Source organism: Podarcis raffonei, chromosome 4, assembly GCF_027172205.1.
Source record: "Podarcis raffonei isolate rPodRaf1 chromosome 4, rPodRaf1.pri, whole genome shotgun sequence".
NCBI lineage: Eukaryota > Metazoa > Chordata > Lepidosauria > Squamata > Lacertidae > Podarcis > Podarcis raffonei.
This window is the reverse complement of record NC_070605.1, coordinates 86,734,488-86,750,929: the sequence shown is the minus strand read 5'-3', so window position 1 is coordinate 86,750,929 and position 16,442 is coordinate 86,734,488. Positions and strand designations below refer to the sequence as shown.

Here is a 16,442-nt window from a genome sequence, read left to right as displayed (position 1 = left end):
TTGTTTGAATGCATGACCACAGCGGAGAGACTCTTGTGTGAATAAAAATGAAAGGATTTATTATCAAAAACCCAACTGAAATATGAATGATAACAGTTGATTGTTCCACCACAGGTGTCTACTTCCCCAACCTGCAAGTGAATGTCAGGAATGCAAAAACCAACCAGATTCTGCACTTTCGGACTCAATTCTGTTTTAAGCAGCTATGTTCTCTGTTATTGACTGAAGCCACTTGTTCCTTCACAAGCATAAATAATGGAGCAATGAAACCTGAACCTTATAAAATCTGGGTGTCCCTCCCTTACCTCACTAGAATTAAAGTCCAAGGTGCCCAAGAGCGGCCCATAATATGAAGAACATAAACAGATAATCTCTGGCAATCAGGACAGCAATTAGTGCTCCAACACTACAATAATCAGATATGAATGTCCAAATAATGGATCTATCCTGAGGTGCTCATTTTTTTATTTTCTCACCTTCAAGACATTTCATTCAATATTATGCTAGGATGATTACTGAGAAGGGGGTGGGTAGAAAGAGAGTGAGAGAGATTGTATGACTGGTTAATCAGAAGAGAGTGAAATCTTTATATGGAAATTAGCATTTATATTATTTATCATTCGTCCCTCCTCTCCCATGCTTTTATTTTTTTATCCCCCTCCCCTTTATTTTGATTTTCACCCCTCTCCTTACAAAGGTTTTTGCACATGGATTCGGAGCAGCCGTAAAATACACAGAGAGAGGCACAACCAAACAACGAACTCCCAATTTTGCAAAGGCCTACCTTCCGCGAACAACATATTGTGTGGCTCCCCACCTAATTATTATTTGCGCTAAGAGCTATTATGTAAATATATTAGCACACACAGGCTTAAAGAGTGTGCGCATGCCTCAGGAATGGGGGGGGGGGAGAGAGAGAGAGAAAGAGACGTTCAGATTTACCGCAACGCTGTTCTGCGAATGCAGACCCTTTAATAGAGAGTGGCACGTCCTTACTCAAAGGGCACATCCAGAAGCCATATGTCTCTTTTAGTGCTTAGGTCCTGAAAGGAGGTGCTTACGCCTTTTCTAATATTTTCCAATAAATATGTATGGGACCAGTCAGACCAGCATCAATACACCTACCTACACACACACACACACACACACACACACACGAATTAGTCACAGTGCCACACAGCCCTCTTGGAACAATGAGCAGCTCTCTGTAAGACCCTTGAATGGGAGCCGATTTGCCTCTTAATCCAAATGAATAATTAATGATAATTATCATGCTGCAGTTATTATCTGTGATAATAATATATCCGTAAGGTGAATAAATTCAATCTGCTACTATGCAGAAATGGCAACTCATAATATTCTTAAGAAATACAGATATAATTATCGGTATTAACGGTCAAGAAAAAGGGGAGGGGGGGATAGAAACAGGAGGTTTCTATATCCAGAGTTAGCATCAAAAGTCCATAGTAAAAAAATAATAATAAAAGAAGACAGTGGATGATGGTGATGATGATGATGAAACAAATCCCAGTAGCTAACAATATGAATCAAATTTTCTCTTGCCGTTCCTGCGCCAGTGGCTAGGAACAACTCATCTCAAACAGCGTCATTTCCCTCCAATCCTATTTAAGAGTAGCTGAAATGTGCATTTGATCATTGCTGGCTCTGGCCTCAGATCTCCACCAGTTCCCTGCTAAAGGATGATTAAGTTTCTTTCAGATCTTGTAAAGAGCCTTATGGATGTTTGTCAAGTGAGAGAGGGTAAGGGGTGGGGGAGAGAGAAGCATGCTCATTTATTGCAACAAATAAATTTCTAGACATGTATGAAACTCTTAGAAAACTAACCAGAGAAAGTAAACTGTGCCTTGTTTTTGAGCCTGCAGTGCACACACACCCATCTTTGTCTAGCTGGGGGGAAAGAGAGAGAGAAAAAGTTTTCTTGCCAACCCCCCAGAGTTGGAGGCAACTAATCCTGGATTTCTCTAACCTCTCGAGGTTTTATGGTGATTGAAACTGAAGATGTTAGGAACAGGGGTCTCTTAATAACTCTCAGCACCCTTCTCAAAGTACAGGATTCCCAGGATTCTTTGGGTGTTTAAAGTGGTATGATACTGCTTTAAATGTGTAGTGCAGATGAAGCCAAGGTCAGCGATTGTATACATAGGGTTGTAATTTCATTTTTGCCTGTTGGGTGGTCTAGGCTGTGTGAAAAATATTCATCCCAAGACACTGGGATGAGAAAAGAAGCCTCAGATTACAAAACTTATCTACAGTGGTACCTCGGGTTAAGAACTTAATTTGTTCTGGAGGTCCGTTCTTAACCTGAAACTGTTCTTAACCTGAGGTACCACTTTAGCTAATGGGGCCTCCGCTGCCTCCATGCCACCGGTGCACAATTTCTGTTCTCATCCTGAAGCAAACTTCTTAACCCGAGCGGAGTCTGTAATCTGAAGTGTCTGTAACCTGAAGCGTCTGTAACCCAAGGTACCACTGTATGGGTTTATTGCCTTTGCAGCTCTTCTTCCAAGGGAGCCAAAATGGTGTCCATGCAGTTAACCTGTTCTGTTATGAAGTCTCCACCGGGAAGTAGATTAGGCAGAGATACAGTGGCTGAATCCAGGCCTCCTTAGCCCAGGGTAGCCAACACAGTGACCTTCAGATATTGCTGGCCTCCAACTCCCATCAGCCCCAGCCAATATGGGCCAATGATCAGGAATGATGGAAGTTGTGGTCTAGCAACATGCAGAGGGCTAACTCACATCTGCATGTCAGACAAGCCAGACTCAAATATGTTACGTATATGTAAGGATTCATAGCAATCCATCAGGTATCACTTCATTTTAGTGTTCACAAATGTCACTTCTCATTGAGCCCCTTCATTTAGGATGTTTTGTTCTTGACTGAACTTATTTAGAGTGTCCATATGTTTTGACATTTGACTGCAACTCAGCACCAGTAGCTTAACTGCATCTGGAGAGCACTCCAAAGATGACGAATGAATATTCCAGGAAAGGTAGACACCACAGACAAAATCAGCTTCAGCTGTGGTTGTCGACTTCTGATATTTGAAACACTGATCTCCTGAATAGGTCCAGAAGAAACGGGCCAAGTGGATTGGTGGGGGTTAGAGTCTGGTGGAATCTGACAGATCATGAGAAGAGCTAGGCAGAATGTAGTGGTCTTTCAGCAAAGCGAAGATGGGATGTGGCAAAACAATAACAGGGTAAGGGGAGAAACAAGTGACTCAGGAATGAAATTAGAGTGGAATCTAGCAAATCCTGGATGGGAATGTGTCAGATTCCTATTTGTCAAAAGCAATAGCAACAGTGGCGGCAGCAGCAAGAAGACCGTTAGGCTGGGGTTCTTAAGTTTGTGGGTTGTAAAGACCCTCATGAAGATTTCTTCAAGAACACCAATTCAGTTGTCGCAAAATCCTTCAGCCCTATCACTTGTGGTGGATTTTTTGTAGTACAGTGGTACCTCGGGTTAGGTACTTAATTTGTTCCGGAGATCTGTACTTAACCTGAAACTGTTCTTAACCTGAAGCACCACTTTAGCTAATGGGGCCTCCTCCTGCTGCTGCGCCGCCAGAGCACAATTTCTGTTCTCATCCTGAAGCAAAGTACTTAACCCGAGGTACTATTTCTGGGTTAGCGGAGTCTGTAATCTGAAGCGTATGTAACCTGAAGCGTATGTAACCCGAGGTACCACTGTATTCAGAAGACTATTTCAGCAAAGTTTAAATCTGTCTATTTACCAGTTCAAAGTACAAGTGCTCTCAGAAGTCAAAACATTCATTCAAACTATTCAGTGTTTGCAGGCAGAAATGTTTAGCAGCTTTCAGTGCACATTCGCCTCATTATTGGCTCATTTAATTAAATATTCATTTGTTCATCTAGCAGTTCTTTTGGCAATCCAGCAAGTTGTTGATTAACTTGGGTCTCGTGACAAAAGGAGGAAACAAAATATGAAGTACTGTGTCCCGTACTATTCTTCTAGAAAAAGAGGTGCCAGAACTCCTCCCTTGTTCTCCCTTGTCCTCTTCTCATGGCAATGGCGCCAGCCTGAGAGGTGTCAAAACTGAGTTCTAGGGAGTTCTAGCTGGTCACAAACGTACCACTTTCACCAAACTTTTGAAGTGGCACAACTCTAAATGTCACTACATTTCACAATTACTTGCCCATATTTTTGTCAAAGAGCCAATTAAAACAATATGTGCAATTGAAATGAGCAGGAAGCTCATCAAACATATTATTTGCTTGTTTGTTTGTGCATTTGTTTTTAGCATGTGTCTGACGCTCTGGAATGCAAAGTCCTCTGGGTGACTCACATTAAATAAATGAAACCCACAACATCTTTCTGGAGGTGCAAATAAACCTACTCTGCTCTGGTAACACCTTCAAGAAATGACCTCACAGGTCTGCAAAACAAAATAGTTTCCTCCTTCGGACCATGTTTTATTGTGTTGAGGACAGTTGAGATTATCAGAGTTGAGTATGAGCCCCTGAAAATCACTGAAATGAAATACGTTGTTCTTGTTGGGTCTGGTAGGGGTGAAAGCAAGGAGGCCAACAGCAGGGGGAGCCAGGCATGGCCAACTCATCCTAGTGTTGTCTTCCCTATTGAGTTCTACAAGAGCACCACTGAGAAGTAGGAGGAGGAAGCTGACAACCAGTGCCACCTCCTGGATGAATTGGAAGTACAGTGGTACCTCAGGTTAAGTACTTAATTCGTTCCGGAGGACCATTCTTAACCTGAAACTGTTCTTAACCTGAAGCACCACTTTAGCTAATGGGCCCTCCCGCTGCCACCACGCGATTTCTGTTCTCATCCTGAAGCAAAGTTCTTAACCCGAGGTATTATTTCTGGGTTAGCAGAGTCTGTAACCTGAAGCGTATGTAACCCAAGGTATCACTGTAAGAAGGCAGGCAGGTGGGAAGCGGCTGAAGGCAGACTAAGGTCTGGATGCCCCATTTCCCCTAACGTACAGTGGATGCTCGGGTTGCGAACGTGATCCATGTGGGAGGCACGTTCGCAACCTGCAGCTTTCGCAACCCGCAGCGCCGCGTCTGCGCATGCTGTGATTCGGCACTTCTGCACATGCACAAAGCGCGATTTAGCACTTCTGCCCATGTGCAAGTGCCATAACCCATTCTGGTACTTCTGGGTTCAGCGCGGTGCACAACCCAAAAACGCGCAACCTGAAGCATCTGTAACCCAAGGTATGACTGTACTAACAGGGGCAGAGAAAGGTGGGGGCGGTGGGGCGGACCGCCCCAGGTTTCATCTCCGAGGGGGGTGACATTTGGTGCGTAGCCCGGTCACGACTCCCGCCTACCCCAATCCGTTTGGGGAAGGATGGGAGCTGCTGCGTTCCCCCTTCTGCCTTCATTTTTACAGCCCCACGCTCCCAGGCTGGTGGAGGAGGCATGCAGGCATACAGGGAGAGACGAGAAGGAGGCAGGCAAGTAAACAAACAAGCGGAGGGCAGAGAGAACACTGGACCCAAACCCTGGAATCCACCAAAAAGCTCACCAAAAAGATTTCAATGAGGGGTACTGACAAGAATTTTTCTGCACCGGGTACCACCTGACCTTGCTACGCCACTGTGTACTAACCTCTACCATGGCCCATCTTTGTAAGCTTTCAGGTAGATCTTTTAAACACATTTGTTTCAGTCTGTGTTTTTCCAAAAATGGTGTGCTGGGCTTTTAAACTGCTGCCATTTTTAGCTTTGCATCTCTCTCTCTCTCTCTCTCTCTCTCTCTCTCTCTCTCTGGTTTTATATTGTTTTAATTATATTTGTAAGTCGCCTCAGGAGGGCTAGCCCTGCAAGGCAGCATGTAAATGCCTTAAATAAATAAATAAGCAGTTCTACTCATGGCCTAAGCACCAGAAATAGAAGCAATGGGAGAAAATGTTATCAGAATACAGTCTATTCCATCGTCTTCAAACCAGTGCTTCTAGAAGAGGTGAGCAAATTGCAGCCATACCTTGAGAACAAAATATTTGTCTCTTTCTTTCAGGGGGGAAACCACGGAATGTACTTTCTGTGCACAGACCTCGCTCTCTTATCTTCACACATAATTCCCAGTAATGTCAATGGGACATATGTACAATTGAAGAGCAACACGAGTCCCCAAATACCAGTATGAATTTTTGCATATTTAATTGCATTGTGCAGTTTGAGCATCACAGATGTAACCGAAAAAATATAACCTCTGCATTTATTTTTTTTGTCCACGGGATTATTAAAATCGTTTTATTGGTGGCTATAAAATGTGCTGCAAAGGATTGATCAGGAAGGCTGAAATGGGCTTTTTGGATTTGTTTCATCATCTTCTTGCAAATGGATGTTTAAGAGGGTTTTTATCTTGGCGTCCTTTATGCATTATTTTCATGTCCTCTCCTGAAGCTCCTGTAACCGCAGTACCCGAGAGCCACTTAAACCTGCAATGGTATTCGATCCCTTGGGTAAAAGGAACTTGCAGATATATTATTGATTTATATATATATATTTTTAAAAAATCTGGCTATTATGTATATGCTGGCTACAGGAGCCCTTGGGCAGATTTGTGTAATAATAAACCATTTTATTGTTGATGCAAATGGTAACAAAATTGTTCACAAGCCAGGTCTTACACAATGCCAAATGAAGGGGAAAGCAGTTAGCGAGGGGTGGGTGGTGGGTAGAATGTGAATACAGCTGTCTTTGTTAGACTTAGGCATTCATTCATTCATCTTCAGAGAGAAATTGTCCTGATTATTTCCTTCACTGGGAGACTGTTGATCAACTAGCCTCACTCAGGAGTGGGGCTGGTGGGGCTGGATCACTCACCTCAGTGTATAAACACTGCCTAGCACAACCTGTGGCTCTACAGATCTATGCATGTTCTATATCCATTGTCAGAGGTTGTGTGTCCCTGAATATCAATTTATGGGAAACAGAACTGGGGAAAATGTACAGTGGTACCTTGGGTTAAGTACTTAATTTGTTCCAGAGATCCGTTCTTAACCTGAAACTGTTCTTAACCTGAAGCACCACTTTAGCTAATGGGGCCTCCCGCTGCTGCCACGCCACCAGAGCACGGTTTCTGTTCTCATCCTGAAGCAAAGTTCTTAACCTGAAGCACTATTTCCGGGTTAGCGGAGTCTGTAACCTGAAGCATATGTAACCTGAAGTGTATGTAACCCGAGGTACCACTGCAGTTGCACTCAGGTCCTGCTTTGAGGATCAGGCCAGCGGTCCATCTAGTCCAATGTTCTGAGATGGTTTTGAGGGATGTTGTTATTCTACCTATGTCTTTTGGTCTGCTCCCATACATTTGTGTCATGGCACTCTCAGGTGAGGAATCTCCAGAAAAAGGAATCAACTCTCCATTGTCATAAGTACATATACAAGTTAGAGAATGGCATGTCCGTCTCTCAGACACTCCCAGGTGTGTACCTGATGAAGCAGTTGCAGCAACAGAGAGGCTCCATCCTCAACCTTGGCTTATGTATCACCTCCACCTGACCTGTGTGGAAGCAGGTGAAGACTATGCCTGCTTCTGCTCCTCCCTCTTAGGGTTGTCATACATCCGGAATTTCCTGGGGGGAATTTCAGAAAAATTTGGTTGATTGCCTAAAAAAAGCTACTCTGTCTTCAATCCTTTTCTGGTCCTGGGAGACAGTGGAGCAGGAGAGGTGGGGACAGGAGGAGGAGGAGATATGGAAGCCCTTGATTCTACACCAGCCTGACCTCCCTCCCTGTACTTGTTAGTGGGACGTGGGTAGCGCTGTGGTCTAAACCACTGAGCCTCTTGGGTTTGCTGATCAGAAGGTCGGCGGTTCAAATCCCCGCGACGGGGTGAGCTCCCGTTGCTCTGTCCCAGCTCCTGCCAACCTAGCAGTTTGAAAGCACACCAGTGCAAGTAGATAAATAGGTACCGCTGCAGCGGGAAGGTAAATGGTGTTTCCGTGCGCTCTGGTTTCCATCATGGTGTCCTGTTGTGCCAGAAGCGGTTTAGTCATGCTGGCCTCATGACCTGGAAAGTTGTCTGTGGATAAACGCCGGCTCCCTTGGCCTGAAAGCGAAATGAGCTCCGTAACCCCCTAGTCGCCTTTGACTGGACTTAACCATTCAGGGGTCCTTTACCTTTACCTTTACCCATACCTGTTATTCACTCTCCAATCTTGCAGCTTCTCCTGCCTCTGACTCTCGTCTCCTGGCTGTTACAGGTTCCCCCAGATCACAGATCCCTTCTTCCAAGTCTCCAACCCCCTTTCTCCTGGTGCCAACTCATCAGGATCCGGCCACCACTTTTCAGTGCCCAGCCAGTCCCTGACAACTTGTAAGTAGCTTTGTTTGTTCGTTTTACAATACCAGCCTCGAGGCTGCACTGTTCTCTCTCCTCCAAAGAAAAGTCACCCTGTAAAGGTTGCCTTCAACTTCCCAGCACTGATAGAAAGAGGAAGCCTCAAACAATACAATAAACCATTACCTCACTTTTCAAAATGCCTCTTTTTGTTTTTAGCATTAATGATCATAGGCATTAATAGAAAGCTTTGATTTTTAAAAACACAAATATAGACAAGGATCTGCAGTGACTTCGGTCTGGCGTGTTGCTGAGTTCAGCACAGAAACAAATATATTTAGGTTGCATTACTAAGCACAATTAGAGTATAGGGAATTGGCTGATATTGTAATTGCAGGGATTTTTCTTGTTGTTTCTGACCGGCAAACTGGATCCCAGCCTCCTCCACTCCCCATGGGCCGCTTGGGTGGGTGGGGTTGCCCACCTGTCAATCACCTGACATCATTATGAACTCTTTGGAAGGCATGCTGTCAGGACCAATCAACAAGACCTCTTGGCTGCAATAGGGAGTCCCATTCCCAATCCCAGTGGGACTTGCTGTCAGCTCTGAGAGAGCCCCATTTGCCAAGAAATAATCAGAAGCGTACTTTGAAGTCCCAACCGTTCCTCTGCAGGCACATCTTCACCTGCCCCACACCTGATGTAACATATGAGGGCTGTTGGATGGGGTTGAGGGACATGTTGTCGGGGGTCAAATCAGGGTCTCTGCTGGGCTTTATTTGGCCTATGGGCTTGTATACATGGACTGGCAGTGGCTGTCCAAGGTTCTGCTACAAAGCCAGAGATGAGCAACCTGCAACCCTAATTTCATGCAGGTGAAATGGAAGTCAGAGGGGGTGTGCTGGTCCAGGGGGGAGTTTACTGTGGGGCGAGGTCCAGGACCTGAGTTGAGGGTCGGCAGACAGTCCTCCACGGGCGAAGCGGGGTCCACAGTGAGAAGCCGGGCAAGGACAGGAACTCTGGGGGAACAGGACTGGATGCTGGCCAAAAGAGCTCATCAACGACATTGCTCCCGCAACCTGGGACTGGGCTGACTGGCCTTTATCTTCTCTGAGGCCAGGGGCGGTCCCCGCCCCCAGGAGACACGCCTCTCCTGGCCTTAAGGCGAGCACTCCTCCTGGGAGAAACCAGTTCCCTGAGCTTCTCTGCCCTGAGCCTCTGCAGTTCAGGAGAGGCTGAAGGGTTACTGGGTCCAGGGGGAGACTCACCTGTAGGTACTGAGTCCTCAACCACCTCCGGAGTCAGAGTGGATTCACCTGGTGCCTGTCCTGAGGATCCGGCACAGGTGCAGGCGCTTCAGAATCAAGGCCCTGCCCCAGCTCAGCCGGCCCTGGAGGCGGGGACTCCTGTGCAGGCTGGGATTCCTCCAGTTCAGCCTCTGAATCAGATTCCCAGGCCATCACAGGGGGGAACATAATAAAGCAGGTAGGAGAAAGAGAGAAACGAAGAGGCGGCAGAAAGAGAGAGAAAATGGGGAAGGTGAACTCACTCACATTTTGGGCTCAAAAGACCATAAAGAAGGCTGATCGCCGAAGAATTGATGCTATTGAATTATGGTGCTGGAGGAGATTCTTGAGAGTCCCATGGACTGCAAGAAGATCAAACCTATCCATTCTGAAGGAAATCAGCCCTGAGTGCTCACTGGAAGGACAGATCCTGAAGCTGAGGCTCCAATACTTTGGCCACCTCATGAGAAGAGAAGACTCCTTGGAAAAGACCCTGATGCTGGGAAAGATGGAGGGCACAAGGAGAAGGGGACGACAGAGGACGAGTTGGTTGGATAGTGTTCTTGAAGCTACCAGCATGAGTTTGACCAAACTGTGGGAGGCAGTGGAAGACAGGAGTGCCTGGTGTGCTCTGGTCCATGGGGTCACGAAGAGTCGGACACGACTAAATGACTAAACAACAACACCATGAGGGCTGATTTGAAGCAGCAGGTAGGGTAGAACACAGAGGTTATACTGCTGTACTCTGGGTTCAGTTCTGCTGGATAGCTCCCAGCATCTGTAACTGAAAGTCAGATATTTAGTATTTGGATACCTGTGGTATAGGCCATAGTGGCTCTGAACAAGAGTTTGCCAACTATCATTCAGACAAACCAGTGGCTGAGTTCAAGGCAATGTCCAAATACAATCTAATGTCACAATGAATTTGTAAACTGGTGATCCTTAAGTTCAATGAAGGGATGTTTCAAAGTATCCATGGAATTATCCCCCTCTATAAGATTAAAAAAATTGCTTTCAGATCCAGGATGTCTAGTGGTGAATCATAGTTTTCAGACATTCAGTGGTTGGACTCTAACTGTGGTTACAAACACCAATAATGCCCAACCCCCTCCCTGGACATCAAAAGATATATCAAGCAGATTTAATGGGGTCCATATAACTGTTGTGATACAGATGTGTCTCTAGATGCTTCTGTGACCACCTTAGTGATGTGTATTGATGCCAGCTTCTGCACAAGAATTTCTCCTGACTCAGAGCTATCATATTTGCATTATGATGCCGACAACTGCAAACAATGTTAAGTTTAATTAGTCTACCTTCACCAGTACAACCAAATCTCTTTAAGTAGCTGTCCAGGATAAGGGATGGTACAAGCAGTGTTTGATATATTGATTAATTCATCTATTACTGGAGCACAGCTAATTGAATGAAAAATTGGTTTAATTGGTTGACTGCCAAATAAATTATGATAAACCACAAAGCCTATAAACATTGAGCCAGGACCATCTTAATAAATTGGACAAGCAAAACTGATTTTGATGAAAGTGGAACCCATTCCATTGTCATTGTCAGTAGATATAATGGACATGCTGCTCAGCGTTAGTTAAATTGGCTAGCCTGATTAACAAACAAGATACACTCAATTACTCCACTTTAAGCCAATAGTGTCCCATTGTCTAATCGCCCAGTCCTAATTGCCATCGCTATGGAAAACAGGACGCAACCACTGTTGCTCTTGCTCAAAATGCTCTTGTTCAAAATTATTGAGGACCACTTGTGTGGGAACTAACCTGGTATGTGCATATTGGCATAGCTATGCGGGTTGATGCAGTGCAGTGACATGCATAGTTATTGCATGGCAAGGAGATGGAAGGATTATGTAGATAGTACTGGAAGGTGGAAATATGATATAATCTGACTATATTATAATATTGCTTAAAAGAAGGATAGTTTCTTGTTGTATGTCCAACTGCCAAAAAATAAAAGGCATATGCAATTATTTTTTTTACCAATCGTAATGCACTCTTGGCTCTAATAAGCCTACATCTAAATGGTGGTGTTAACTAGAGAGTCTAGGCCTCCCACACCCTGCTTAATAGGATCATCACCAGGACTTTGTAGCTGGGCACTCCCTTGCATTTAGTGGCATTTTGGAAATGTGGGTAACTAGATCTGCATCAGTGGGTGTAGGGCATTAAAATGCTCCTTTTCAATGTCTATGTAGTAAATGTAATCATGATGATGTGTTTAGGATCTTAACATACCTAATCATGAAATTAGAATTATGTATCAAAACGTTCTGAATGCTGTCTGTGGGCATATATGTGTCCAAGAGTTACCTTCTGATCTGTAAGCCCAAGAGGCTCAGTGCTTTAGAGCACAACGCCACCAGAATCCCTACAACGGAGTGAGCTCCCATTGCTCTGTCCCAGCTCCTGCCAACCCAGCAGCTCGAAAGCACACCAGTGCAAGTAGATAAATAGGTACCGCTGTGGTAAAGTAAATGGCATTTCCATGCACTCTGGTTTCCGTCATGGTGTTTCATTGCACCAGAAGCGGTTTGGTCATGCTCGTCACATGACCCGGAAAAGCTGTCTGTGGATGAACACCAGCTCCCTTGGCCTGAAAGCAAGATGAGCGCCGCAACCCCAAAGTCGCCTTTGACTGGACTTAACCGTCCAGAGGTACTTTACCTTTTTTACCTATCAAGAGTTACCGTTCCACCTCTGGCTAGATGCAAGAAAAGGCCCAGATTCATCATTATCTGACCTCTCGGGCAAGAGCTGTTTTGCTAGTGTGAGGGTGAGAATAATGGTTGTACAATATGAAATGCAATGCAACAATTGCGCTAGCATAAACTTGTTGTGAAACCACTTGTGCAACAGGAATATCAGGACCACAGCAATCTGTTTTGCAACCAGCCGTGATAACCATGTTGGCTTCCTGTAGGGTTGCCATATTTCTTTTTTAAAAAAATGTATTTTTATTAAAGATTTTCTTGGTTTACAAAAGTATGTGCAATCTCTCTCTCTCTCTCTCTCTCTCTCTCTCTCTCTCTCTCTCTCTCTCTTCCAAGTAGCATTTTTACAGGTCAGTTTCATTTGTTGAGACATTAGGAATAAGAGGGGTAAAGAGGTGGAGGGGGGGAAAGGTGAGTGGGGGTGGGGTCGGGTGGCGATGTTTCTATTATACTTAATATATTTGGGGTTTTGTGTCAGCATCGTTTGTGCAGGTTCTCTGCTGTTCACTTGTGTTCCTTTGGTGGTGAGAGAGGTTGGGGTTGACCTAGCGTGTGGTTGTTTGTGATTGGCTGTGGTGATCTTTTTTTCATGTGTGAGTGGGTGGGTGGGTGTTTTGGATCAGGTTAGCCATATTGATTTTTGTCATTGTCTTGTTGGACTGTGTATGTGATAAAGGGGAGCCATACCAGGGTAAAGGCGTCTAGGGTTGCCATATTTCAAAAAGTAAAAATCAGGACACCCAGAAAGTTGCTGAGCTTTTTTTTAGGAAGACCCCAAAGACCCCAAAACAGCGCCTTCAGGCAGCCCTAGATTCCTTGCCTTCTCTTGCACATGCAGACTAGCACAACTAGTACATCAGTAAGGGACTTTAACTTACTATGGCATTGAATTCCTTCCAAAATGTGTGTGTTCACACCCACAGCGAGCAAATGTCATTGAATTTGGTAGATTTATTTCTAAGTGAATACACATAGATTCAAGTATGGCCTCTTTGTTATTGTGGTTGTTTCATTGGATTTCCTACCATCTCTTTGCCATGTGGGCAAAGGCAGGTTACAAAAATGTTAATTGCAATATTAAAATGAGTGAAAACAATTTGGCAGGCTAGAAACCATTTTCTGTGAAGGAAGCTTGCATTGCCTTGTTGGCTGAAGAAATTATCCTCCCAGTTGACATCTTTTCACAGAAATTCTTTCTTGCACATTTTATACCTACATAGTGATATATTTGGATAAACAAGAATAAAAATATCTTACCTAGTGGTAAACACATGTGCATGATACATCTTGTTATCTTCAGGTTACACCTGTATTCATCATGATTCTAGTCTTTTTCACCGAGTCTCATTGCTTAAATTCTGAGAGGAAAACCACCACTGATTTTGTTTGCTTCATGACAATATATGCTGAATATTGTTGTATGCAGATTCCCATTCCAAGGAAAGCAAGGCTGTAATCCATATTGTCACTTCAATATATGCAGAGTTTCAATGTCCCAGTTTGGTTTATAGTGAATTTCTAATAGGGTGTGAGTCATTTCTATCCCTTTGAGAAAAAAGAGTAAAGAAGAATGTAAATTAACAATCCTGATAAACTGGATTGTTACCTCGTACTACAAAACATATGGGCTACAATCTAGAGAACTGTTGTATGTATTAAACAAGATATATACCATAGACAGCCATAAGAACACAAAAAGAGATAGCCAAAAACTAACTTAGTCCAACATCCTATTTTCACAGTGGCCATTCTAGGTAAACAAATGCCTTTTGAAACGCAAACAACAAATGTGCAAAATTCAGAATGTGATATTTTGAAAACCTAGCAGCTTCTGCATTTGTCTAAAAAGATGTGGAGCTGCACATCTAGGCTACCAAGCTTTGGTAATGCAACCACTGAGTGTTTGGCTATCAAAGAACAAGCATCTTTATATCAGGACTGCAAATATTTTGCCCTTTTGCAAGTGGTGGACCTTTTCAGAATTTGCAAATCCAGGTAGCAAATCCAGACAGAATAAATTATCCCATGGCCTGATCAGCAAATGCATTAAAGAATCTAATTTATTCCATAGAATTGCTGGAATAACTTGTGCTTCTGAGCCTCCTCAGATGTTGAGTCACCAGAGAACTGATTGGCTGCATGAGGGTAAAAATAGAATAAAACAAATCTCAGATAAATAAAGGACTCCCGTGCACAATCTAGCACTTGGAGGAGATCATGTGAATTTGTGGACACTTCCCAGAGGACCAGACCTTCATAAATCAATGCATAGATTACCAAAAGCTAAATATACAGGGTTGTGATTAGAAACACCCACTGGTTTTGCAATATGCACAAGTTGCTAACTTGACTTCTTTATTTTGTTTTTAAAAACCCACCTTTTTGCTTTATATACAAACTGGAACAAGTATTTGGGAGACGAGAGGAAGGTTATGTCAAAACCTATTTCCATTTCAACTTTTCCGAAGTGTGTTTATTCATCCTGAAAAGTGGCACTTATTATTCCAACCTCCATGCAGTTATTTTAATTAGAGTTTTTTTTTGCATTTCCTGAAGTAGAATGTATTGAAAGCTATCTTGCAGGGTCTCTAAAGATCTCACAGGTATGCCACATCTTTTTAAATCAATTGCACAGCAGAAATTGTAGGTTAAAAAAAACACAGTCCAATGAAATATTTAAAATGTAGAAAAGAGAGGAAAAGGAACCATTTAGATAAATGTCTGATGGACCAGGAAAATAGTTCTACACTAGTCTTAAGAACAGCATATCCTGAGCTTATTTTATAACGTGATCCAATAAGATTGCAATTTTCGGTGTGTTTACCACAAGGATGGGGCAGTGGTTCTCTAAATGTTGTTGAACCTCAACTCCCATCAGCCCAAGGCAGTATGAAGATTGTATAGGGATGATGGGAGTTGTAGTCAAACAACAACTGGATGCCCACAGGTTCCTCAACCTTAATTTTCAGGCTAGATGCATAGTCTATTACTGAAAGACTTTCCTTAATAACAATAACCTTTTTATCACCATGTTCATTATTAACCTTACACTTCTGAGTATTAAAAGTGCACCATTCACATACATCTGGGATGCAGGTGGCGCTGTGGGTTAAACCACAGAGCCTAGGACTTGCCAATCAGAAGGTCTGCAGTTTGAATCCCCGTGACGGGGTGAACTCCCGTTGCTCGGTCCCTGCTCCTGCCAACCTAGCAGTTCAAAAGCACATCAAAGTGCAAGTAGATAAATAGGTACCGCTCTGGCAGGAAGGTAAACGGCATTTCCGTGCGCTGCTCTGGTTCGCCAGAAGTGGCTTAGTCATGCTGGCCACATGACCCGGAAGCTGTACGCCGGCTCCCTCGGCCAATAAAGCGAGATGAGCGCCGCAGCCCCAGAGTCGGCCACGACTGGACCTAAAGGTCAGGGGTCTCTTTACCTTTATTCACATACATAACCTCGGAAATTTTAAAGATACTCTGTTTTTTTAGATGAGGGAGTTAAGGCTTTGTGTCTAAAAGCAGCTACTGTGTCCATCGTGGCAGGGGCACAATTATCAAAAGCTTCTTGCTTATTCTCAGTCCAGTCTTATTAGCCATTGTCTTACACTTCTGATAACGCCAAGGTTGCAGGTTCTTCCCCCAGGACTGCTGCATATTCCTGCATTGCAGGAAGTTGGACTAGGTGATCCTCAGGGTACCTTCCAATTCTACAATTCTACAAACCTCGAAAAGTCCGTAAAATATTATATAAGAGGGAAACGGGATTGCTAATGTTCGTTTAGGAATTAGACATACGAGACATGACAAATGCGGGAAGGCTACAGCCTACCAGTTCACATGGACTTTTGCAAAAAACCTTTGCCAGTTGCTCTATATACCATAACTTATTTTATATAGGCTACTTTCCTTGCCGAGAATATACAACAGGGCAAATTAACTTTTATTCTTACAGTAAAACACCTTTCCTGATGCGTCTGTACACTGAGGTTCCATAAAAGTTTAAGTGGCTCATCACGGTAAAGTTCACACCTGACAAAGTATAACTAATGCAAAGCTCAGAGGTGTTATCATATCTCTTTTATGTTATTCCACTAGTTACACTTAACTAAATGCCAAATTACT

General features: G+C 43.7%; 1 long non-coding RNA gene across 1 annotated transcript in view; it reads right to left on the bottom strand.

Annotated features, from left to right (window-relative positions):
* The window catches only part of LOC128411923 (uncharacterized), a 219,974-nt gene that overhangs the window by 76,271 nt on the left and 127,261 nt on the right, over window positions 1–16,442 (bottom strand). The window contains exon 2 of the long non-coding RNA XR_008329968.1: window positions 13,581–13,868. This is a non-coding gene — a long non-coding RNA (uncharacterized LOC128411923). The remainder of the gene's footprint in view (window positions 1–13,580; window positions 13,869–16,442) is intronic.